We start from the raw sequence: 26229 nt of genomic DNA on the forward strand, positions 1-26229 counted from the left end.
GTTGATGGACTTGTGGGTTGTTTCCAGTTTTATGCTTTTGCAAATTATGGTGCTATGAACCTGCTCATGCACAGCCCCTGATGCCCATGTACAGGAGTTTCTCTAGGGCAGTGGTTTCCAATAGAGGGTGATTTTACCTTCCAGAGGAAATTTGGTAATGTCTGGAAACATTTTTGGTTTTCATAACTGGGGGGGTGCTACTGTCATGTAGTGGGTGGAGGCCAGGGATGCTGCTAAACATCCTACAATGCACAGGACAGCCCTCCACAACCCAGAATTATCTGTCCCAAAGTATCAACAGTGCTGAGGTTGAGAAGCCCTCATCTAGAGTATGTGCCTAGACATGACATTTCTGGGCCATAGGAGCTGCCCAAGTTCAACTTTACTAGGTAATGCCAATTATCTTCCAAAGTGGTGGCACCAGTTTATATTCCCAATAGCAGAGGATGAGATTTCTACTTGCTCCACATTCTCACTGAATCTCAGTATTACTACCTTCATTACTTCTTGCCTGAACTTTTGCCGTAGTCTTCTAACTTTCTCCTACCTCCATCTTTCCCCACAGATTCATTCTTCATATTATTGCTAAGTTATCCTTCCTAAAACCCAACTCTGAAGGTGCCAAATTTCTGCAAGGAAACTTTTGATGACTCCACTGCATACAAAATAAACCTGGTATTCAAGACCTAGCTCTGTACACCTAGTAATACCAACCTATTAAGTGGTCTTCCAATAAGCTCTGCCCTTTCTCTGCTCTCTGTGCCCTCTGCGTTGTTGAACACTTACCCTTTCTTACAGTCATTTTCTCATTCGTTCATGTGTCCGTTAATTCAGTCAGTCATTAATTATTTTCTTTACTGAGCACCTACTATGCGCCAGGCACCATTGTAAATGCTGGAGATACGACAGAAAACAGGACATCTGAGACAGCTCTCGGACTGCTCCTCTCGCAGCTTCTCTCACCACCAAATCCTCTAAGCTCAGAAGCACCCCCCATACGTGATTTCAGGAAATCTCTAGCTCCTGGAGCCTAATGTTTTCCAGCCTCCAACCCTGGCCCTCATCCATCAGGCCTTGTGCTTCCATCCAGGCCTGTGCTATAGGTATTCAAAGGGGCTGGGGGAGGAAAGGGGCCCAGGGAAAAAGAGAGATGGGCTCTTTCCTGCCTGTCCTGTCAGGATTGGCCTCGGCTGGCTGGTGTCCAGGCAGGCTTACCCTTGGGTCTTTCCGGGATGCTCTGGCTTTCTCCTGTTCTTGTCCTGCCCTACCTGTCCTTGATGTCAGTCAGGCAGACTTGGAGGAGGCTACTGGGAGAGAGCGGGACAGGAGCGATATACTCCACATGCCATGGCCTTATTCTTGGACCCAGTGAAGCTGCCCAGAGGGTCCTTGGGCTCTAACTAAGAAGCATCAAGTCTGAGCTGGGTCCGAACTGAGAGCAGAAGGCAGAAAGAGATTTTTCATTGCTCTGTCTTCTTTTAGATGCTCCTCGGCACCTCACACGAAAAGGAACTGCTGCCTTTAACTCCCTGTTTTGAGGGAAAGGGCGAAAAGACATTTGGAAAGTAGGCCCTCTGGAACGATTGCCAACTTCTGCCGTGTTCTTTCCCTACTCTGTGTTCTGGGTCCATGTACAACAAGAGTAATGACAAGGGGTGACCACATTTCTTTAAAACTCTTTTTCCTGGCACTTGAGCTATTAATACTGTCTTGCAAGTCTCCTTGCAGGTGCACTAGGGCTAACAACTTTGCCTTTCAGTGAGGCTGGGCTTTGGGACACTTCAGTGTGAGGCTGAGGAAAGCCAGTGACGTTGATGCTACTCTGGCTATGCATTATTTGGGGTTGTACTCTAAATCGTAAGGGAGTTGACTTGTTGACGTACCAAACTGGCCAGGTCTCCTTAAAATCAGTCATATCCAAATACCCCAACTGGTCATATTTCCGAGAGTTATTTTCATGTTAAATTCAAATTTGTTTCTTGATCTCTGAAGACTCATTGATGATTCAAGGCTTCATTTTGGGGTGTTCCCTCATGAAGCTATATCTAGATGACAGGTCTCTGGGCAGCATTTGTAGCAATCTAGGTGACTCGCAGCTAATTTGAGGTATAAAATAAGAGGCTTTTACGTGGCACTGAGGTTGGTCTTGTGCTAAACAAATTACCTAAATCCTGGAAAACAATTTTATTACTTTTCCTGAGGCATCATTGAGACCATGTTGAAGTCCAAGAGAGGTAAGAATCTTGTTTATTTCTTCACACAACCAATAAAAATTTATTAAAAAGACACCTACTGTATACTTGGCACTGATCTTGTAACTAGGGATACAAAGAAAACGACATGGTCTCTGACCTCAAAGTTTCTCAAAGTCTAGTGCCAACAAAAAGTCTAGTGGTTAGCTCAAAGTCTATGGACTAGCGGAGCAATGACCAAAGTTCAGTTGAATAATTGCCATGATAGTGCAAAGTAAACACACAGGAGTATGAGGTAAGCTGAGTTTTGAAAGAATGGGAGTTACTTAGAGAGCAAAACAATGGCGTGGAAGAGGGACCTCCAGGCAGAAGGAACAGCATATTCAAAGAAAGTCATAGAGGCGTGAAAGAGTAGTTTGGGGTACTGCCAATGATTCAGTGTGACTGCAGCAAAGGATTTTGTGAGGTGGAGTAGTGGGAGGTGAGGGCAAAGAGGCAGCCAGGGGCCTCAATCGCCAGAGACGGTAGTTTAGACTTCATCCTCAAGGCTAGAAGAAGCTTTCAAAGGGCTCTTATATGGGAAATGATTTGTGTTTTAGAAATGTCACTCTGGAAGCAATGTGAAGAAGGGATCAGGGAGGGGCAAGAATGGGGTGCCAACTATAGCGGTGATTTACGGGAGAGTTGCTGAAGGCCTAAACTAAGGTAGTGGTAGAAAGCACATTGAGAAGTGCATAGAATTGAAAATCTACAATTGATTGGAATATGGGCCCTGACAGGAAGTGGGGATGCAGGAGGTGTTGAAAGCCTAGGGGAATAAGTGGTAGTGGATGCACTGACAACTTAGTAAGCCTGACTGTGAATGGGAAAAGAAGGTAAAGAGGAGAATGTCCTCAAGCCAAATCAATGGTGAGAGGAGGGAGAGAGAGAAGAAGGAGAGGATGGATGGGCAGAAAACAGAGAGACCAAGGAATAGTAGGTCTCAATGAGATAAAAGAACATGTGTAGAGGGAGTAGAAGAATGAAAGAGCAGCATGGCTAGGAGGTTGTGGCCCAAGACTGGGATATTTTAATTTTAGATGTCAGAGGTAGAGTAGTTTAGGGTGAAGAATAAGTCGAGAGTGTGTCTGTGGGAGAGTGTGGCTAATATGGCGTAGAAAATTTCACTGGAAACAAGAACATCAAATTGTTGAGTGGTTGATGTGGATGTTGGAGTCATCCGGAGGATGGTAGGATGGGGCAAAGAGCAGTGGATGGCTATGGTCAGTGGATGAGAACATGAAGGAGTTGTAGAAGGTGGCATACAAAGGACAGAGATTGTTTACAGGGATAATGAGGAAGGGTCTAGAAACATAGGAGTGATCAAGATCCATATCTCTTCTGGGCCTAGGTTACATGGTGCATAAGAGAACGGAATCTCCACTGCGAAGGCCTTCAGGGTAAGCTACGTCCTCAGGGAACCGCCAGGTTGCAGTTAAGGCCCGAAGATGAAGGGAACAGTCAGAGTAGTTGTTGGAGTGAAGATGTTTCTGGGTTCCCTATTCTGTTCCATTGATGTATTTATCTATCCTTGTGCTAGAACTTCACTGCCTTAGTTACCTTAGCCTTACAATGAGACTTAGTCTTTGGTAGAGTAAATCATCCACCACCTTCTTTTTTAGAAGTATCTTGACTATTTTTGGTCCTTTGATTTTCCATGGACATTTTGGAATTAGATTGACAAATTCCACAAAAAAGAACCTGTTAGAATTTGATTGCACCTGCATTGAGTTAGCAATAAACTGGAGTAGTATAACACATTTACAATTTTGAGTGTTTCAATCTATGAATATAGCATATTCTGATTTATTTCAGTCTTGTTTCATGACTCCCAATAAAGTTCTATCGTTTTCTCTGTGGAGGTCTTGCATGTTTTATATTATATTATTATAATTTTTATATTATGCAATATATTGCATGTATTATATTTATTTTTAGGTACTTCATGTTATTAATACCACAGTAAAATTTAGTTTTAATTTCATTTTCTAATTATTTTCTTTTCTCTCCAGCTTGATTGAGGTATAATTGACAAATAAAAATTGTATATATTTAAGGTGTACAACATGATGTTTGGATATACATATACATTGTGAAATGATTACCACAATCGAGCTAATTAATACATCCAGCGCCTCACATAATTATCATTTTTTTATGGTAAGGACACTTAAGATCTATTTTCCTAGCAAATTCCAATTATGCAATACAAGATTATTATTAACTATAGTCACCATGCTGTACGTTAGCTCTCCAGAACTTATTCATCCTTCATAACTTCTTGAATCAATGTTACTGTCCTTTTTCTAACTTCCTGGGAAGAAGACTTAGTTCATGAATTTTCAGGCTTTCTTCTTTGTCCTCTGATTCCTACTTTAACTGTCTCCCACAAATTGTGTTATTTGGTATTTTCATTGATTTTCAGTTCAACTTGTTTTCCAAATTCCATATGATTCCTTCATTTATCCATGAGCTCTAAGTTGACTATTTTCAAACATATAGGAATTTTTCTAGTTGGCATTTTATTATTGATTTCTAGCTTAATTCCACTGTGGTCACAGAACGCGATATATGTGGTTTCAATCCTTTGCAATTATTTGTTGAAATTTTTTTTCTGTACATGATATGGTCAATTTTTATATCCATATGTGCTTGGAATAAAAATTGTAGTGTCCATTTGTTTGGTAGTTGTAGATCTAGACGTCGATATGGATATGAATGCACCTAGATCTATGTCTCTATTAGATCCAGTTTGCTAATCATTCTTATTAAAATCTTCTCTACTCTCACCGATTTTTTTCCTACTTGTTCTATCAATTCCTGAGAGAGGTATATTATCCAATTCTGATTGTTTATTTCTCCTCATTGTTACATCAATTCTTGGTCTTGTGGTTTTAGACTATGTTTTTAGGTGACAACAAGTTTTAAGACTGTAGGAAGTGATAGATACACCAACAATTATAGCTGGAAATTTTAACCCACCACTCTCAGAAACTGAAAGTTCCAGCAAACAAAAATAAGCAGCGATATCAAAGGCCTGAACACGATAATGAATTTGAGCTATCAGAGAATATAAAACTCTACAGCCGACAAACAGAGAATATAAATTCTTTTCAGCACATTGACTATTTACAGAAATAGACTATTACTTAAGAAAAGGGAAGCCTCAATAAACTCCAAAACATCAATATCATAAAAACAAGCCTCTCTGATCATAACGCTTATGCAGAAATTAATAACACAAAGATAGCTTTAAAAAAACCAAATGTTTAGAAACAAAATAGCATATCACTCACTAACCCTTGGGTTGAAGGACACCAAGAAATATTTAGAACTGAATAAAGGGAATATTCGGCATCCCTCAAAGTTTAAAATATACTTACCCTAGACCCCGCAATACCACCCCTAGGCCCTTAGCCTAGAGAACCCCATGCACGTGCACACCAGCAGACATGGCCAATAAGGCACAGGGTTGCATTGTTTGTAACAGTCCCAAACTGGACACAACCCAAATTCCAAAACTAGTTGAATGGGTATATGAAGAGATATATCCATAAATTCGAGATCATATAGGAAAGAAAATGAACAAACTTAGCTGCGTACAAGTTGGATAAATCTTATGAAAATAACATCAAGCCAAAAAGAAAAAAGAACAGACACACCAGAATATATACTACATGACGCCATTTTTATTTGACTGGTCATGTTTTATTTGACTAGAGTAGTGATTACATGAATGCCCACATTATAATGATTCCTTATACTGTATAGTTATGTTTTATGCACTTTTCTGTAGGTGTGTGGTATTTCACAAAAACAGCTTAAATATTACTCAGTACTGTCACACTCCCACAGTAGAACCCCTTTATTGTGTTGATTTTTGAGGACAAACATGTTCCTCTATACATTAGAGCAGGCTCTGGGTGTGTTATGTGTGTTTTGGTAGAGATGGGAGTATTTGAGTGGGGTAAAGGGTGTCATATACCATGTTAAAATCTGTTCGATGAGAAGATGGTTTAACAGGATTTCCCTCATTTGCAATTGACACTATCTTTCAAAAAGCCACACACAATGTGAGAAAGTCTGCTTTCATTCATGACGGAAGATTCATTCTGGAATTTTTTCACTTGACAAATTGTCTGTGGCCGATATTAGTGGCTCTCAAATCTTAGCATACATAAAAATTATATCAAGGGAAAACTGTTAAATTGCAGAATCTTCGGAGCCACCCCTAGTAGAGGATGCGGCAGGTGGAGAAAATCTTCATTTTGAACAAGTACCCCCTAGACACTCTAAAGCAGGTGATCCAGGGACACAGGAAACCAACATTGCAGTGCCTAATACTTCCTTCGGTTCTGGCTTCATGAATAAAAATGTCTGGTCAATTCGGTCCCAAACTAGAGTTGGCTTCTGTCCTAGTTCCAAAGCACTTCGAGGTCCCCTATTCACTGATGCCGTGCTTTCTGATTCTCTGTCCTTCTGGTCTTTTTCCTCTCCAGAGCATCCACTCTACCTGATTCCTATAGGTTGGTCCTCTCCTAGCCAGCTCCTTGACCCTCGTTGTAGAGGATTTCACCTCTCTTCCCTCGTTGTAGTTAGGGGTTGTGTCTTTCCCTTTCTTACTCCCATTCCAGAATGGGTAGTGCTGGGCTGAAAACACAGCAGAGGCTTGCAAAGCACAGTTTTGCCCCCTCAAAGGATCTGAACCTCAACATCTTGTTTTATTACTCCCCAGATGACCAGACTGGACCAAGCACATGCTTTTGTAGAACAAAATCCCAAATAGGCTGCAGAGCAGGTCATGAAACAGCCTTCTAATTGGATGCTGATGAAGTCATGACACCCACTGCAGACACAATTCTGGCTGTTCTTCACATTGCTTGCATATTTCTGTCTCACAATTGCAAGAATATTCTTCAGAAATTACCACCTGGTAATTTGATTTTTCAGTCTTCGGTGCTTTGCTTTCTAAAACTCCCTAAACATTTCAGCAGCACTCAAAAATGCCCAGTCTCTTCTATTTCTTCACCCTCCTCCTGAATTCCTAGGTATTTTTTCAATTTGTGTGGGTCACTGCTCTTCCCATGGATCCACTGAAAAAGGCAAGACAAGGTCTCTATCCTCGTAGAACTTATATTCTAGTGAAGAGAGGCAGATGATGTACAAAAAAATGTAAAAATTAAACAAGATGATCTCAGAGAGTGATGCATGCTCTGCAGAAATGAACCATAGAAAGCAAACATAGAGAGTGAGGTTGGGCTACTTTAGATTAGAAAGGGATGACTGGCATGAAGTAAAAAGTTGAGCCGTCTACCTATCTGGAGGAAGAATATTCCCGACAGAGGGAACAGTAAACACCGAGCCCTGAGGCAGGAGTGTTCTTGGTGTGTTTGAGGAACAGCAAGAAGGGAAGGAGAGCTTCGGTAAGGTGATCCAGGGTAGAGCGGAAAGAAATTATGAGATTGGCCTTTATTATAAGTAGAATGGGAAGCCATTGGAGGGTTTCGAGCAGGGAGGTTATAGGAACTTATTTTTGCTGTAAAAATATTTCCTTTAACTTCTGTGTAGAGAGTAGAATGTAGAGTTCTGTTACAGGCAGCAGAAAGCACTTTAATGCATTTAAGTAGAAAGGGGAATTAGGTGCTTACAAAGGTGTTGAAAGAGCCAGAAGAACAGATTCTAGGTTGAATTTCCAGAACTAGTTTCCTGAATAATATACCACAGAACTGGTACATCCACACAGGAGGGTGGAGAGTGAGGAAGCCGTTGTCCTAATAGCCGGCTCCAGGACTATTTGGTCTCTGCTGAGATAATCACAAGTTTTAGCTTCGAGACCACACTGCCTCATTCTCCTTCTACATAAGCAAAGTAGATGTCCTGTACTTTGCCTTTTGATATCCACAAAACTAGGAACTGTGCTGATGCACAAGAAGCAAAAGCTTCCAAGACCATCACTAGCAGAAATCAGAAACCACAGAAGAAGAAGAAGCATAGGCTACACCTCAGTTCCCCTTCCAAATCTCATACAGGTGTATCTGCTTGGCAGAGGCTAAGTCATCTGTGGAGTCCAGGCCATAAGGGCGGAGTTCAGGAAATGTAGACTAGCTTTCCAACCTCTCTCAAGCCTTACTTGCTGTGATTGGGGTTTTGGAATGGAGTCAAGTGAGCTAACCGATGATATTTGCTGTAGAATACAAAACTGGAAGTGGGGAAGCCAGTTAGGAGGCCCTTGTAGTAGTCCACCTGAGAGATGATGGTGGCTTGGACCAGAGTGAAAAAAGCAAAGGAGTTGAAATGTGGTTGGATTTACATTTTACTCACTCTCTCTCTCTCTCTCTCTCTGTCTGTCTCTGTCTCTGTCTCTGTCTCTGTCTCTGTCTCTCTCTCTCTCTCTCTCTCTCTATATATATATATATATGTATATATACATATAAAGATTAATACTTCCTTCCACCCCTGCCCCAGGCACTCAAGCCTGGTTTAGGAGCTCCTCTTACATATATCAGAGTATCACACTGTACTGGAACCCCTTGTTTCATCATCTATATTTCTACTAAACCATCATTTCCCCAGGAGCATAATGTGTGTCTGGCTATGCATGGCACAGGGCCTGGCAGATGGTGCTCTCCCAAGAAATATCGTTACCGTGATGAATGAAGGAATACTAGATCACCTGAGTTCACTAGCTCAATGGCCTGGTGAATTTCTCTGTACTAAGGGATTCTTATGACTCCTTGCTTATTGCCAGTGTTGCTGGTTGGGGCTACATCTTCCAGCATGCATTGTGAAACCGTTTGGGCAGTCAGAAACTAGACTCCAACTCCAAGTGAGGGGCATGCGATTGAGCCTTACTCAGGCCAACACACATTATGTTCAGCTAAATTTCCCCCTTACTCTCCACGGGAGTGATTGCTGTAAGCACATTTATCCCTTATTATTGCAAATCAGAAACAGGAAGGAATCTTGCATTTTATCCTGTGCTCTGTTGTGAACCAGCCTGTATCCACATGAATATCTGAGACAAAGCTGTGGACAGAAAGGTGTAAATGCTGAAGCTGCTGCTGTAGACACCACCTGAGAGTGTAGCTGAAAAGTAAAGGGGGAACATTGATTAGTTCAATATGGACTGAGAGCTTTGAACAAAATTATATTTGAAACATATAAATTCTGTGATGACAATAAAACGCCTAGTCCAATCATTAGAAATTACAAGGTAAGATGACAGGATGGTTCCACATAACTCGTTTGTTTGACTCCCCTGCTGGGTAAGCCAGAAACTGTGCTTCGGATCTCCCCAAGAAAAACTATGATGAACAGTCAGTTGATTTGTAAATTCCCACTTCTAAATTAAGAGGGTAAAGTAGTAGTTCAAAAATGAATTTAGTGTGATTTATTGAGTTTCGTAGTTTGTATATTCCTTGGGGTTTTAAACTCTTCCTTGAGCCTGCATAGGAAAGGGCGTTTTCTCATCTCCTGGATTCCAGGAGCTTCAGGCTGGGGCAGACACATTTGGGACACATCCCAGGCACTACTACCCACGCCCCAGACTTCATTCTCCAAAACTTCTCTACGCCTTCCCCTGCCCCCAACCAGAGTCACACAGCTCATCTCAGGAACTGTGGAAAAGGCCAGCCTGCTCCGGTGACCCACATTTTTCCTTCTTGTTTGTCCTATTGACTGGCCAGAAAATGGCCACCTAACTCCAGAAGAAGATCTTTCATTATTTTGAGCACCGACTGTGTGATTGGCAATAGTTTTAGGTGCTTTCTGCGAATTAACTCATTTTACCCTATCAGGAAGTCCTATTATCATCTCACTCTAGAGATGAGGAAACTGAGGCACAGAGAATTTAGGTAACTTGCTTAAGAGCACACAGCTAGTGAGTGGCAGAGCTGGGATTCAAACCCAGGCAGTCTGGCTTCAGAGTCTAAGCTATGACTTCCACTCAATCCTCTCCTCTCCTGGCTGGAAAATGGGAAGAATAATACCTAGCTTCCAGGGCTGCAGTGAGCATTAAATTATTATTATTAGTCCTCTGGAGTAGGGTGGTCATTTTCTGACCATTGGGCTGGGGTAGAGAGTACATTTTGCAAATTAAGTTCCAGACATAATCCTCAAGCTGAAACAAGCACTTCTGCTTATTTTTAATAAATCCAAAGTGAAGCTCTGCATAAACAGAGTGCCATAATAAGGCATTTCAGTGGAAAGAAGCTCTCTTAACAAGTGTGCATATAATAAAATACAAGGAGGGTCACTCTGACTTTATGTCCATAGCTGACCCCTAAATAGGATCTGCAGGTCCACAGCAAAGCTTTTGCAGACCTAATAGCTTTTGGAATAGCTTTGTACACTTGAATATGTGTGCATCCTGTTCTGAACGCCCTTTACCCTACATTAGTCATGTCGGTATTAACAAACATAGCCTTGGTGGCTGTTTATCTCCTAAGACATGTTGACCCTTTATGCTCTGCCTCAACTCAATATACTCCATGTGGGAGAAACAGTCTGGGGGAACCAATTCACTGTAAATGAGCAATGTTCTCGTAAATAACACCAGGAACACGGAAGCAGTCAGAAGAGCTGTGGTGGGTTCTTGTCATCTCGTTTTATGGAAACTGATGTCGCCCAAATAAATGTTGTACTCACCTCTGGCTTCGATGCTAGCCCACTGTGTAAATTCAAGGGATTAAATGGATGCAATATGCCTACATCCTGAAGAACAAACTAGAGAATGGCTCATTTCTTTAAAATTCCATGATACCCAAGGACAAAATAATGACTTAAGTTAGTCAGGCTGACAAGCTAAGAAATAAGTCAAACAAATAGTTCAAGCAACCTTCCCTCCCGCGTTTTGACACTTCTAAAAAAGAGAAAAGTACACCAGGGGAGCAAATGTGGCTCCTTGCTGATTAGGAACACCTAGGCAACATTCAGTGGAACTGATCAATTGTAGCCTGATTTATTTTCCCCACTCAGACTTCTACACTGTCAATCAGTACCTAAAATGACTACTGTAATTCGTCTTTTAGAATGTCTGGTGTTGAAATTACTTTTCAGTGTAAGACCACCAACCTTGACTGGGTGTATTTGTTTATTTGTTACATGGGGTAGGGATCCAGGGCATATATCACGGTGGGTAAAAAGAGTTTGTTTTTAAAATGAGAAGGAATATGGAGAGAATGCAGCTACTGATGCGAGAAATGAAACTTACAGACTTTCAAGGGAAATAAGACAGACACACACAGAACTCTTTAAAAAGTTACTATGTGATCAGGGCACAAAGAGAGCCACACAGTACACACACAGAGTCTTTATAGGTGGCTTTGGGGAGAAGGGTATATGGTATTGGCTTTGAAAAAAACGATGGGATTTTGGCAGAAGAAGGAAAACTGAATACCTGCACGAGAGAGTTGCTCAGGGAGAGGCCAGAAGCCCCATTAGGTTGGAGCCGTGTGTGCATGACAGGAAGGGCAGGGAGGAGCAAGCTAGAATGGTAAGTTGGAGTCAGATAGTAAATGGCTTGGATGCTGAAAGGATTAAAGAGGGGGTGAACACCAGAGGTGAAAAACCAATTAGAAGGCTACTGTAAAAGCCTAACTCAGGGACGAAGGCTTGAACTGGGGTCAGTAGCAGCGGTATGAAGAGGGTGCAGTGGGGAGAAGTAGCATAGAGGTAGCTTTGGAGGCCAAAGCTGTAAAAGATATTGTAAGCCACACATAAAAGCCTAGATAACCAAGAAACACTCTTTCTCACTGTACCAACACTTAAAGTCTTCTCCCCAAATGGGAGTCAGTTATGATAAAACCATAAAAACGTAAATGAGAGATTAGTATGGGATGCCCCAGTTGACTGAGTCAAGGGGTAAAATGAACACGCAGTCACTTTAGGGGCTTATTTGATTATTGGAATGACATGCAGTGCTGAGGCAAAATGCCAGATGGCAGCAGCAGACAGCACAGCTGGCTGTGTGCTCTGAAATCTGAGACGGCACTAAGCCATCCCTCGCCCCCCATAACACACACACACGTAGTCCCTTGGATGGTATTTACCCTCACCCTTAGAGGCCACTTGCTCCAACGAGACCCCATTTGGGCATGAAGGCTCCACCATCAGTGGGGTGGCCTCAGTAACATCTTTTGTGTCTGCATCTCTATTGTTTGGGATTCTTAGAATTCTAAAGTTGAAGATTAGAAAGGACTTCAATGTACAGCTGGCAAAATCATTAGAATCCTCTGCATAAAGTTCCCACCAAGTAGTCATGTAGTCTGTGCTTGAACATCTCTAATGATGGGGACCTCATTCCATTTTGGGCCTGTTCTGAATACTATTTCTCTTTATCAACCCTTCCCTAACAATTATTGTGTCACCACTCTATTCTACTGTATAATCACTCTTGGTGTCTTTTCCTACTTGATCTCATTTAATCCTTGCACCATCTAACTTACAGATGAGGAAAATGAGGATGAGAGAAAGTGCCTTACCCAGGGTCACACAGCTGCTGAGTGGCACAGCTGGGAATTGAGCTCCTAAGTCTATCTGACTCTGATGCTCCCTTCATTAGAACTTAGTCTAAGCCAAAACCGTCTGTCTGTAAATCCCACCCACTGCCAGAGTTATAACATCCCTTCCTGGAAAGAGCCTTTTTGAGGTACCGTTGGAGATGCAAATCTTCTGGATCTCTTTCATCATCAAAACACCTTGAGAAATGCTGACAAGGCAATCAAAAGAAAAGGCAAGGAAGGCCACATAGGAAAGCCTTTGGAAAGACTGCCTGTCCTTACCTTCTCTTGACTTACATGGCATTCAGCCTTCTGCTCTCTCAGTGCTCACCGATGAGCCTTCTAATCAACAAATCTGATGGCCACTTCCAAGTCCTCGTCTTCTATGAGCTCCAACTTCTGGAATTTTTCTCCTTTCAGAGTTTGGGGGACTTTGTAACAGCTGTGCCGGTCTTAGAGGAAGAGTAGGAATGTGCTGTACAGAGAAGGGAGATATCGTATATTCAAATTCCTATTCAACATCATCACTTACATGCCTAATAGTCAATGCAAACGTCAAACGTTAAAAACCAAATTATTCTTACATTACATCATATACAAAAATGAACTCAAAATGCATCAAAGACCTAACATAAGAGCTAAAACTATAAAGCTCTTAGAAGAAAACATAAGAGAAAACTTCATGACATTGGATTTGGCAATGATTTCTTAGACATGACACCAAAAGAGCTGGCAATAAAAGGAAAATTAGATGGGTTAGACTACATCAAAATTAAAAACTCTTGGGTATCAAAGGACACTATCATGAGAATGAAAAGGCAATACACGGAATGAGAGAAAATATTTGCAAATCATCAGTCTAGGACCCCCAGTTGGTGCTGCAGAATTGCTCGCATATGGGAACACCAATCCCCCCCTGCACACATCTGGTGTCAGAAGTGTTGTGAGTGTGGCGGTAATGTATTCTGTGAGAGTAAAGGAGACACAGGAGGAAAAACTGGGGTAATTCTAATACAGTTGGTCTCAGTAAAGTGGAATTTACTAGAACAGCCCTGGCTCATGGAAACATATGGTCTGGGAAAGGAAAGGATGAAGGGGTGGGGGATGAAGAACCTTTGATTCTGGAGTGGCCACGTGGTCACCCATGATGTGGAGCAGCAGCTGTGCTGCACTCAGTTACTAAAGGTAAAAGTCACCAACGGAATTTAGTGATGGATCTGATTCCCAGGCAGTTGGTTCACAGGATGCATAAGGAAATGCAAACTAATAAGGAAAAGCGGAAATATTCAATCTCTTGATTATTGTTGTCTGTAACAGCTAAACTAAAATTAAAAGAGACTAGGTTGGATCTTGGTGGTAGGCCAAGCTCAGAAATCAGTCACTAGCCTCAAAGCCACCCTGCAAGGGAAAAACTATGCTGGGACAATGGAAAGTAGCTCTAAGATCTCTGGTCACCAAGAAGGTAGTCAACATGAGGGGAGCACAAAACCAAGAAACTATTGAAACCAGAGGGTATAGTGTGAAGGAATTGTTTCATTTTGTAGATCAATATCATCAGCTTCCTGAGGAACCTGTACTGAAATGGATTATGAGAGTGACTAATTTGGGGCTGTGTCTTTCATTTTGAACGCTGCCGAGTGGAAGAGTGTATTTGGGTTGATGCAGGACCCACAGCTTCCTATGGAAGAATCACAGATGGCTATATGTGATCCAGACACACAGGAGGTTGTTTCCGAGGGAACAGCCAGCATGGTGGCATGGATAAAAGCCATGGTAAGGCCTGTTTACCCTGCAGAGGGGGACTGTCCATCTCCCCCTATGAATGCCAAGTGGAACACCACAAATGAAGCAGCTGATATGCTTCATATGCAAGCCATGAGGGACTGGCCTCATGACGACCAGGATATTCATCTGCTGAATATGCCCGCTACCCAGGTCATGGTAAATGCTAAGGTTAAGGGGGCCCCTTTCACATGGGCACTCCATGTAACCTTACTGCTGCAAAACTGAGGGAAAGTTTGGGAAGCTTTATTGAATTTCCTGTTTCAGTTTCATCTCATGTGTTTTACAGATGCCAATAAAAATATTAGGTTAATTAACAAGAGAATGGGGAAGGGCAGAGGAGAGAATCAAGAGACTGGTTCTCGCAGGGTGAAAATTTTTAAATGATTGTTAAGGAATAATGTGAATCAAGCAGATACTGATAGGAGCGAAACAGAAATGGGAGAGCCAAGGGACTCATCCCAGCAGGGTGAAACTCTTTAGATGGTTATTAAGAACTGGGATGAATAAAATGGACATTGATGGGTTCAAAACCAAGGTATTCATACAGCACTACCAAAGGCTGGAAAGGCAAAAGGGTCCCCCTGCTGGTCCCCCAACATTAAAGTGCCTCCAACAAGTCCACTCGATTTAGCCCAATTTGGAAAAAATTTAAAAGCCTGAAGGCAGAGATTGCAAAGAGAAACCTGACCAACAATCGCTTGTGCTTGTGGCAGTGGTTAGGCAGATTAGTCAAGTTAAAGACTGACAAAAGGGCCAGAGTCCCTTGGCTCGACCCCTCACTGGGGACCCAAAGCCTTTTGCACAAGAGTGGGAAAAATGGTCAGGGAGTGGAAAAGAGACGTTTCCAGGACTCCTTGATATAGGAGCCTCATGCGCTGTGGTACCAAAACCCATTGGTGAAGCCGTGACATGGGCTCCAATTAGATTGAGTGAACAGAAAAATGTAAGGGTCGACCAGATCATGAAAGTTGAAATGTTTAAACAGGCTTTAGGTAAAGAAATTGCATCTCCTTTATCTGGATGTGTTATGGGAATGGATATTATGTCTGGCTGGGGAACTCTTCCCCTACCTAGTATTGTAAAACCAAAACCTGCTGATGACAGCCTAATGGAGGCTACAGTTAGGAATGTAAGGATTAATGGAATTAAGGTAAAAGTTTGTAGGAGAATCGGTATGTTTGAACAGGCTTTATGTGAAGTGGTTACATCTCTTTTACCTGACTGTATTGTGGGGCTGGACATTGTATCTGACTGGGGAATGGTTCTCCTACCTAGTATTGTAAAACAGAAGGCATGTAAATCCGCCCTTCAAGCAATGTTAATTGGACATAATGCATGGGAATCAGTAGGATTGCCTGAGCCCACACAGTGTGGAATAGAAGCTGGAGTGCTGGTAGGGACAAATTCTCTGTGCTATATGTCCAGACAGGCTGTGCCCTGCACAACTCCAGGGGCTACCATTCACCATTGTACAGGACCCCTGATTCTCACCCCCTGGGAACAGGAGAAGGGGCAGAGGGTGACTAGAGGCCAGCCATCAGCAGCCCCACTGAAGGGCAGGGTAGCTAGTAGCAGCTAGGACTCCAGTGTAGAAGTAGAGGTCTATTCACCAGTGCACTAAAACCTCCTCCCTCAATAGAGTCTCTGCTCCCTGTGTTTATGCCCCTCTGTTAGACTGAGGTTCTGAAGAGGGTTCGTTAGTAAACGTCAGCCTGGCTTGCCTGAATTTGGGGAAACAATTAGATAAATAAAAAGGCACATTCCACAATTAGGCTGTGAGAACTGAGGACTCCTGGTGGCTGGAAGTGGTAGTGACAACAGCCCTTCCAGATAGAACATTGAGAAATCTGATCAAGGTCCAATGAGGGAGGTGAAGCCCCAGAGCCAGGAAGGTGGGACAGACAAGGATTCTCTTCTGCCAGGGTTGTCCTATTAACAAATAGACATTATTATCACCTCCATATTTCAAATAAGGAAACTGAGATTCAGAGGCTGTGACACTAGATCTTCAGATTTGTACTCCAATGCCCTTTTTAGTACACTATGCTACAATCCCTGGGATATAAATCTTAGAGTTAGGGAAGTGACATAAGCATCATAGTGGAATAAGCTGTTACCGTTGTCTCTCCCCCTAAGTAACAACCAGTCAGACATCCAGTGACCAACAAAGGATGCCCTGCACAGTGCACCAGAATACCTGAGTGATCCATGCATCTATACATCTGAAGGTGGGTGGACTGGACCTCCAGGAGGCAGTGGAACTAGGGGAGAAGCCTCCACCCTTTCCCCTGGTGGCAACGATCCCAAACGCAGGTCCACACACTGGTGTGCATGCCAGCAACCACAGGCTGCAAGGGCAAACATGACACTCCCTGCTTGGCCCCTGCCCCCCCTCCAGCGGTGGCTGGTGGTGCACACGTCCTGAGGCTCCAAGACTCAGAGCAGAGCTGGCAACCTGGCCTCCTCCCCCTCCCCTGGCAGTGGTACTGGTCTCTCCAGCAGTAGGGACAGCAAACAGAACATGGATTTCACTGGCAGGAGCAGGGTGCCCTGACCTGAGGTCTCAAAAAAGTATGCTGGTGGGCACCAGTGACCAGAGACTGCAGGACCAGCACTCCCAGATAACTCATGAGCAGCAGCACATGTGGTGCATGGGGTGGCAGCACCAAAGCCCTTCTAGAGCCCACAGAGAGCAAGTGGAGGAATACGAGACCCAGGCAACCCGAGAAGTAGTAGAAGTGGTCACAGGCTGGTGACTCTGGCGGCAACACCTGAGACTGCAGCAACATTGAAAGCAGCAAGGCGCCAGCAACCTCATACGCACAAGCAGCATAAGAAGGGCACTGACGATGCCTCTAGCAAGGTAGTGGAGGGTGGAAAGTGCAGTCTCAAATACAATCAGAAGCAGCTCAGAACCAAAGTAACCGAAGCCGTGCCCAAATAAGAAGGGCGTTTACTACCACTAATGCACAGGCAGAAGATCAATTCATCAAACAGCATGAAGGACTACAGTAAAAACAGCAGAACAGAAGGAGAAGGACAGCTCTCCAGAAACCAAACTTGAAGTCACAGAAGATTACACTCTGACTGACAGAGAATTCAAAATAGCTGTCATAAAGAAACTCTACAAGTTACGAGAAAACCCAGAAAGACAGTTCAATGAGCTTAGGAATCTAATTAATCAACAGAAGGAATACTTCACCAAAGAGATTGAAGCTCTAAGAAAGACCAAACAGAAATTCTGGAAATGAAGAACACAATTAATGAGAAAAAAAAAATAACATAGAAAGCATAAAAAACTAGAGAGGACCTTAAGAAGGAGAGAATCAGCAAGCTCAAAGATGGAAACCTAGAAATGATCCAGGTGGAAGGGGAGAGAGAACTATGATTTTTGAAAAATGAAGAAATTCTTCAAGAAATATCTGACTCAATTAGGAAAAGTAACATAAGGATTATCATATCTGAGAGAGAGAAGAGAGGGAGAAAGGAGCAGAGAGCTTATTCAAAGAAGTAATAGCTGAGAACTTCCCAAACCTGGGGAAGAAACTAGGCATACAAGTACATGAGGCTAATAGAACACCTAATTACATCAATGCAAAAAAGACCTTCTCTATGGCATATAATAGTAATACTGTCAAAAGTCAATGACAAAGAATAAATATTAAGGGCAGCAAGAGAGAAGAAAATAACCTACAAAGGAACCTCCATCAGGCTTTCAGCAGATTTCTCAGCAGAAACCTTACAGGCTAGGAGAGAGTGGAATGATATATTCAAAATACTGAAAGACAAAAACTATCAGCCAAGAACACTCTATCCAGCGAAATTATCCTTTAGATATGATGGAGAAATAAAAGCTTTTCCAGACAAACAAAAGCTGAGGGATTTCATCGCCACTAGACCTGCCTTACAAGAAGTGTTGAAGGGAGTCCTGCTACCTGAATCAAAAAGGCAAAGGTTTACAAAGCTTTGAGCAAGGAGATAAATAGACAGACAAAATGAGAAAAATTGCAGCTCTCTATCTCTTTCTTAGTTATAAAAGAAAGGATAAAGGGAAAGAAAGCATCAAAAATAACTATAACCACTTCAATTTGGCCACAAACTCATAACACAAAAAAGAATAATTTGTGAGAACAACAACATACAAGGGGAAGAGGAAAGGGATGGAACCTTCTTAGGCTAATGGAGATAAGAGGCTATAAGAAAATGGACTGTCTCATCTATGAGATCTTTTATACAAACATCATGGTAACCACAAAACAAAAAATCAGAGCAGAGTCACATATCATAAATAAAGAGAAAACTGAGAAGACCGGCACAGAAAACCACCAAATTGAAATGGTAGACAGAAATACAAGGGACAAGAAACAATGGGAGACAAAAGATACAATGGCAGTATTAAGCCCTCATATAACAATAATCGCTCAATGTAAATCGATTGAATTCAACAATCAAAAGACACAGAGTGGCTGGATGGACTAAAAAACAAGACCCCACAATATGCTGCCTCCAGGTAACACATCTCAGCTCTAAAGACAAACATAGGCCTCAGACTGAAGGGATGGAAGATGATACTCAAGGCAAACGGCAAGCAAAAGAAAGCAGGTGTAGCCATTTATGTCAGACAAAGCAGACTTCAAGGAAAAGATAATGAGAGACAAAGATGTCCATGATATAATGATAAAAGGGACATTCCATCAAGAAGACATAACACTTATGAATATATATGCACATAACACCAATGAATGGAGCACCAATGAATGGAAAGCAAATATTAACAGATCTAAAGGAAGACATTAACAGCAACACAACAGTAGTAGGGGACCTTAACACCCCGCTTATGTCAATGGATAGATAATCCAGACAGAAAGTCAACAAGGGAATGGTGGATTTAAATGAAACACTTGATCAGATGGACTTAATAGATATAGAGAGAGCATTCCATCCAAAAACAGCATAATACACATTCTTCCAAGGTGCATATGCAACATTCTCAAAGATAGACCATACTTCGGGAAACAAGGCAAGCCTCAATAAATTGAAGAGGATTGAAATCCTATCAAGCATCTTTTCCAACCACAATGTTATGAAACTAGAAATCAACTACAACAAAAAAGCTGGGAAAGTCACAAATATGTGAAGCCTAAGAAACATGCTACTGAACAACTGTTGGATCAATGCAGAAATCAAAAGAGAAATCAAAAACTACCTAGAGACAAATGAAAATGAAAACACAATATACCAAAATTAATAGCATGCAGCAAAAGTGGTACTAAGAGGGAAATTTTTAGCAATAGAGGCCTACCTCAACAAACAAGAAAAATCTCAAATAAACAAGCTTACTCTATACCTAAAAGAACTATAAAAAGAAGAACAAACAAAGCCCAAAGTCAGTGGAAGTAAGGAAATGAAAAAAATCAGAGCAGAAATAAATGAGATAGAGACCAAAAAAACAGTAGAAAGGGTCCAGGAAACTAAGAGCTGGTTCTTTGAGAAGACAAACAAAATTGAAAAACCCCCAGCCAGACTCACTAAGAAAAAAAGAGAGAAGACTCAAATAAAAAAAAATCAGAAACAAAAGAGGAGAAATTGCAATGGACACCACAGAAATACAAAGGATTGCAAGAGAACACTATGAAAAGCTATACGTAAACAAACTGGATAACTTAGAAGAAATGGATAAATTCTTAGACTCATACAACCTCTCAAAACTGAATCAAGAAAAAATAGAGAATCTGAATAGACCAATCACAAGCAAAGAAATAGAAACAGTAATCAAAGACCTCCCCCAAAACAAAAGTCCAGGACCAGATGGATTCTCTAGTGAATTCTACCAATAATTCAAAGAAGATTTAATTCCTATCCTTCTCAAAAGGACGAGATGCTTCCTACCTCATTTTATGAGGCCAACATCACCCTAATACCAAAATCAGACAAGGACAACACAAAAAAGGAAAATTACAGGCCTATATGACTGATGAACATAGATGCAAAAATCCTCAACAAAATATTAGCAAATCGATTACGACAATACATTAAAAGGATCATACACCATGATCAAGTGGGATTTAATCCAGGGATGCATGGATGGTTCAACATCCACAGATCAATCAATGTGATACCCCACATTAACAAAATGAAGAATAAAAGTCACATGATCATCTCAATAGATGCAGAGACTGCATTTGACAAGATCCAACACCTATTTATGATAACAACTCTAAACAAAATGTGTAAAGAAGTACCTCAACATAATAAAGGCCATATATGACAAACCCACAGCCAACATCATACTCAACGGAGAAAAACTGAAAGCCATCCTTCTGAGAACAGCAACAAGAAAGGGTGCCCACTCTCCCCACTCCTGTTCAACATAGTACTGGAGGTCTTGGCCAAGCAACTAGGCAAGAAATAGAAATAAAAGGAATGCAAATTGGAAAGGAAGAAGCGAAACTCTTGCTGTTTGCAGATGACATGATTCTATATATAGAAAACCCTAAAGAATCCACCAGAAAACTATTAGAAATAATCAACAACTAAGTCAAGTTGCAGGGTACAAAATCAACTTCCAAAAATCAGTTGCGTTTCTAGACACTAATGACAAACTAGCAGAAAGAGAATTCAAGAATACAATCCCATTTACAATCACAACAAAAAGAATAAAATACCTAGGAATAAATTTCACCAAGGAGGAGAGAGACCTATACACTGAAAACTATAAGACATTATTGACAGAAATCAACGAAGACATAAAGAAATGGAAAGATATTTCATCTCATGGATTGGAAGAATAAACATAGTTAAAATGTCCATATTACCTAAAGCAATCTACAGATTCAATGCAATCCCAATCAGAATCCCAATGACATTCTTCACGGAAATAGAACAGAGAATCCTAAAATTTATCTGGAAAAACAAAAGACCCCGAATAGCCAAAGCAATCTTGAGAAAGAAGAACAAAGCTGGAGATAGCACACTCCCTGCCTTGAAAATATACTACAAAGCTAGAGTAATCAAAACAGAACGGTATTGGTACAAAAACAGACACACAGACCAACGGCACGGAATTGAAAGCCCAGAAATAAAACCACACAACTATGGACAGCGAGTCTTTGACAAAGAAGCCAAGAACATACAATGGAGAAAGGAAAGTCTCTTCAATAAATGGTGTTGCCAAAACTGTACAGCCACGTGCAAAAGAATGAAAGTAAATGATTATTTTACTCCATACACAAAAATTAACTCCAAATGGATTAAAGACTTGAATGTAAGACCTGAAACCATAAAACTCTTAGAAGAAAATATAGGCAGTACACTCGTTGACATCGGGCTTAGCAGTATCTTTTCTTTTCTTTTCTTTTTTGAATTTTTCGTTTATTGCAGTAACATTGGTTTATAACAGTGTATACATTTCAGGTGTACATCATTATACTTCTATTTCTGCATGGATTACATCATGTTCTCATGTTCACCACCCAAATACTAATTACAAGCCATCACCACACACATGTGCCTAATTATCCCTTTTGCCCTCCTCCCTCCCCCCTTCCCCTCTGGTAACCGCCAATCCAATCTCTGTCTCTATGTGTTTGTTTGTTGTTGTTATTATCTACCACTTAATGAGTGAGATCATATCTTTTCAAATACCATGTCTACTCAGGTAAGGGAAACAAAAGAAAAAATAAACAAATGGGACTACCTTAGACTAAAGAGCTTCTGCAAGTCAAAGGAAACCATGAACAAAACGAAAAGACAGCTCACCAACTGGGAGAAAATATGTGCAAATCATATATCTGACAAGGGGTTAATTTCCAAAATATATATAGAACTCATACAATGCAACAACAGAAAAACAAACAACCGGATCAAAAAATGGGCAAAGGATATGCACAGACATTTTTCCAAACAAGATCTACAGATGGCCAACAGGCACATGAAAAGATATTCAACATCACTAATTATTAGGAGAATGCAAATCAAAACTACAATGAGGTATCACCTCACCCCTGCCAGAATGGCTATAATTAACAGGACGAGAAATGACGAGTGTTGGCATGGAGAAAGAGAACAGATTAGTGGTTACCAGAGGGGAATGGGGTGGGGCAGGTGGGTGAAAGGGGTAAAGGGGCACATATGTAGGGTGAGGGATAAAAACTAGACTATTAGTGGTGACCATGATGCAGTCTATACAGAAACTGATATAATGTACACCTGAAATTATACAATACTGTAAACCAATATGACATCAATAAAATAATTTTTTAAAAAAAGGAAATAACAAGTGTTGGAGAGGATGTGGAGAAAAGGGAAACCTCATACACTGCTGGTGGGAATGCAAACTGGTGCAGCCACTATGGAAAACAGTATGGAGATTTTTTTTAAAAAGCTAAAATTAGAAATACCAATCGATCCAGCTACTCCACTACTGGGTATTTATCCAAAGAATAAGAAATCAACAATTCAAAAAGATTTATGCACTCCTATGTTCATCGCAGCATTATTCACAATAGCCAAGACGTGGAAGCAACCCAAGTGCCCATCGATGGATGAACAGATAAAGAAGATGTGGTGTATATATACAATGGCATATTACTCAGCCATAAAAAGAAAGATGAAATCTTGCCATTTGCCACAATGTGGATGGAACTTGAGGGTATTATGCTAGGTGAAATAAGTCAGATAGAGAAAGATAAATACCATATGATTTCACTCATATGTGGAAGATAAATAAACACATAGAGAAAGACAACAGATTAGTGGTTAGCAGAGGAAAAGGGGGTGGAGAGAGGGTGAAAGGTGTAGAGGGGCACACGTGTATGGTGGCAGATAAAATCTAGACTATTAGTGGTGAACACGATGCAATCTATACAGAAACTGAAATATAACAATGTATACCTGAAAATTACACAATGTTAAAAGCCAATATGACCTCAAAAATAAAATTCAAAGAAAACCCAAGAGTTAGTGGAGCATTATCCCTGCTCCTGCCCTTCCATGGTAAGAGAGGAAGATGTTGCTAGAAGATGTTACAGGTATTAAAAGACGGGTTTCAGCTGGCTTTGGGGAGAGAGCTGTGACCTACACAAACTGTGACAGTCCAGCAACAGTGAAGAGAAACCCTGCAAAATCAGAATAAAATGTCCAGCAATCTCTCCCTTTGTGACACTTGGTCAGAATTGTTGGTGACATATTGTATGCCACAAATGAAGACAGCTTAACGTCTTCACTGTTGGACAGCTTTCTGGTTGGCTTGGGGTTAGGCAATATAGAGAAGGCTTTCCTGACCTCCCAATAACTTCTCTTGGAGGAACAGTTTTCTGTGGGGGACTTGGGGGTCCTTACGGGTACATAAGACTGTTTGCTCCTCAAACCATCAGTGAATGAAGGATTTTGAGCAAAACACTTGAAATTCTTAGAAGACTTTATAGTCAGTTTTTTTCAGCTTGGATTGTTGCCATGAAGTGTCAGAGCTTCAGGGGACCACAGAATCTCTATACAACTTTCCATATGGAGCAGGGTTTCCTCTAGTACATTCCTGACAAGGAGCTAGTCATCTTTTTTATGAAAAGCTCTAGTAACAAGTAAAGAGCTCCCCCCTTCAAAAGATAGCCCATTGCATGTTTAGGTCTGACAAATATAAACCCGTGCAGGGACTGTACGCCAGTCAAGCATAGACGGCCCAGTGAGTGAACATACACGGTCAAGCCTGAAGGTTGTAATAAGATACTCTGGGGACCAAAAATCGTTCACTGTATATATGTTTCCTTAGACACAGAGTAAAAGTTGGGCGGCGGAGATAAGTATAAAGAGGAATTTCCACAAAGATTCACTTTTATTCTGCTTTCCCTTAGAAAGTTGTATAAAAGCACATTTCTCTAGTCTCATAGCTCAGCTGCTACTGGCCTTTCCTTTGTGTGTTAGTCAGGATTCTTCAGAGAAACAGAACCAATATCTAGCTAGCTAGCTAGATAGCTGTTATAGGAATTGGCTCACATGGTTATGGAGGCCGAGAAGGCCCACGATCTGCTGTCAACAAGCTGAAGAACCAGGAAAGCCGGTGGTGCAATTCAATCCAAGTCCAAAGTCCTGAGAATCAGGGGGCTGATGGTGTAAGTTTTGGTCTGAGTCTGAAAGCTGGAGAACCAGGAACGTCAATGTCTGAGGGCAGGAGAAGACAGATATTTCAGCTCAAGCAGAGATAGAAAATTCACCCTTCTTCCACCTTTTTGTTCTGTTCAGGCCCTCAATGGATTGGAAGATGCCCATCTGCATTGGTGAAGGCAACCTTCTTTACTCAGTCTATTATTCAAATGCTAATATTTTCCAGAGACACTCTCACAGACACACCCAGAAATAACGTTTTACCAGCTACCTGGGTATCCCTTAGCCCAGTCAAGTTGACACATAAAATTAACCATCACAATTCCTGTGGAGAATACTCACCCCTTTCATAGCCCATGAGATGAGGGACACATTCTTACAGGATGATGGCCTTCCATGTATGACAAGGACAATTTGGAACAGCTTCTAGGCGTTAGGTTGCCCTAACAAGTGGATTTGTTAACAAATGTATTCCATGAATTAGGAATGAAATGAGTAACATCTTTATAAAACAGTCTTTCATGGTAAGTTTGGGGAAAAGGCATTCTAAAAGCCAGAGTCTAGAGGCCCATCCCCTTGCCTCAATCTATTCTGCTCCTGTCCTAAGTCAAGACTTCATTATTGCTAACTTGGATCATTAACACAGCCTTCTTTCTCTCTAGTTTTCTGCACTTTCACTATGATATGTGTAGGAGTGGATTTCTTTTTATTTATCCTGCCTAGGATTCACTGGGCTTTTAGAATCTGTGGATTAGTGGCCTTCATCTGATCTGGAAAATTTGGGGCCATCATCTTCTTCCCCATTTCTCTCTCCTGTCCTTCTGGGATTTAAATGAAATGTAAATTAGACCTTCTCACTCTGTTCATTGTGTCTCTTATCCTACCTTTTCTTTTTTTCATATAATTAGTTTCTCCAGGCAGAATTCTAAATGATTTCTGCTGCTCTATCTTCCAACTCAATAATTCTCTCTTAAATTTATTTTTCTTCATTGCATTTATGATCATCTAATGGTTGTGTTTGGCGTTCTGTTAAACACACCCATTAGACTCTCAGTTGTTATACTTTTTAGTCCTAGATGTCCTGTTTGATTATTTTTCAAATTGGCTATGTCACTTTATATGATTTTCTGTTCCCTGAAGGTACTTTTAAGCTTATCTTTTATTTTTTGAACTACGGTAAACCATAGTGATTATAGTCTGTGTCTCATAATTCTGATACCTGAAATCTTTGTGAATTTGTTTTCATTTTCTATTTTTTCCTCTGGCTGTCACTTACAATGTATTTCTTCCTTGTGTGCCGACTTATCTTTGACCATGTGCTGACATATTATTGAAAAAGCATTTGTAACAATAATTTCAGGCCTAGGAAGACAGAACCTTCCTGCAGAGAGTATTTTCACTTGCTTCTGACAAATGCCTGGGGACGCTACCTGTCCAAGACCACTTGAATCCAAGGTCAGGGCTTGAACATCCTTACATCACCCTGGTAATGGCTCTCTAGGCTGCAAGTCTATGCAAGGGCTTGCTACTGCTGGTTCACCATTATCCCAAAGGGGTAGCCACTTAGTTTCAACTTAAAGTGGCTGGGAGTCTTATCAGATCAACCCGTTTGGGAC

The 26229-nt window shown here is 41.3% G+C and overlaps 1 long non-coding RNA gene across 1 annotated transcript in view; it reads right to left on the bottom strand.

Annotated features, from left to right (window-relative positions):
• Positions 1-5934: 5934 nt before the first annotated feature.
• LOC147911828 (uncharacterized) overlaps positions 5935-26229 on the bottom strand; it is a 35139-nt gene continuing 14844 nt past the window's right edge. The window contains exons 2-4 of the long non-coding RNA XR_015550575.1: positions 24506-24670; positions 13013-13205; positions 5935-9317 (exon numbers count right to left, since the gene is read on the bottom strand). This is a non-coding gene — a long non-coding RNA (uncharacterized LOC147911828). The remainder of the gene's footprint in view (positions 9318-13012; positions 13206-24505; positions 24671-26229) is intronic.

The sequence above is a fragment of the Ceratotherium simum genome, chromosome X (genome assembly GCF_057802395.1).
Source record: "Ceratotherium simum simum isolate JZ-2026a chromosome X, ASM5780239v1, whole genome shotgun sequence".
NCBI lineage: Eukaryota > Metazoa > Chordata > Mammalia > Perissodactyla > Rhinocerotidae > Ceratotherium > Ceratotherium simum.